Source organism: Aplysia californica, unplaced genomic scaffold (assembly GCF_000002075.1).
Source record: "Aplysia californica isolate F4 #8 unplaced genomic scaffold, AplCal3.0 scaffold00270, whole genome shotgun sequence".
Classification (NCBI taxonomy): domain Eukaryota; kingdom Metazoa; phylum Mollusca; class Gastropoda; order Aplysiida; family Aplysiidae; genus Aplysia; species Aplysia californica.
Genome location: NW_004797540.1, coordinates 855,461 through 856,691, shown reverse-complemented (window position 1 = coordinate 856,691; position 1,231 = coordinate 855,461).

Sequence of the window (1,231 nt, the reverse complement as noted above, 5' to 3'; positions counted from 1 at the left end):
GGTACAAGAGGACGGAGAGAGTAAAGTAAAGTAAGCCCTAGAGGTACAAGAGGACGGAGAGAGTAAAGTAAAGTAAGCCCTAGAGGTACAAGAGGACGGAGAGAGTAAAGTAAAGTAAGCCCTAGAGGTACCAGAGGAGGGATAAAGTAAAGTAAGCCCTAGAGGTACAAGAGGACGGGTCAAGTCAAGTCAAGTAATCTAAAAAAAACTCAGGGAAGGTGATATCTCTGCAGGCTCCAGTTGTTAGCCATTCACGACATACAAGCTCACAAGCTCCACTACGCCACTGGAAAGTTGGGAAGAACCTTGTGACATGGATCTGTGTCGATTCTTTGGACCGCCTGTTCAACATTGACTTCCAACTGTCAGATTGTCTGTGGGTTGTTTTCCCTAGAGTCTGTCTGTCAAAAATCCCCTACAGAAATAATTGGAAGGGTTCAAGTCGGGGGAATGCTGTGAATATGTGAGGCAGCGTGGTGGAATCAGGCTCTCGTCAAAATAATCAAAGTGAAGAAACCTGCTTTTTTCCGCAGGTCTGTGAATTTTAATCAAATTTTTGTTTTTTGGCTCAACACCTTTCATGCCAATTAAAGAACTAATTTCTATGTGGATTTTCCTGAAAAACGTTAATTAAAGGCACAAAATATGGAAATTTTCAGTTACCACGGACTCTTAAGCTATGGAAATAACTAATCTTTGGAAGCCATTATCTCACTAACATTTCCTCTGAAAACAGGTGACCCCCCACCTCCTTCATTTGCAAATATCTCAACTTGTATACAGGATAAATTGGCATTTTTTCATCCAAATAAAGACAAGTGAACAAGATTTTAGATGATACCAATAACTCTACATGCCCAAAAATTGACGAGAGCCTGATTCCACCACGCTGCATCACATATTCATTTGTGAGCATCTGGCCTACAGGGCGTTCCTCAAACTTTTCTTGCAATTTTTTACTTTCTCCTTCCTCTGCTATCCATAGGATGTTGAGGGGAGGTGCAGGTTTCGGTCCTGTGCTAGGTGTGTAGCGTCTGTGATAGATATGTTATGTTGTTCAAGGACCCTTTTAACCCCATCCAGTCAGGTCTTTCTTGGTCTTCCTCTTGATTTGAAGCCGGATTCTCGGGTATTGTCAGCTCTAGCCGCTGTACAAGGGACGCTCTTGACGTGTGGGGTGTGTCCCCATCCCACTGGTTCTAGAACTCCTCACCAGTACAACACCCCCCCC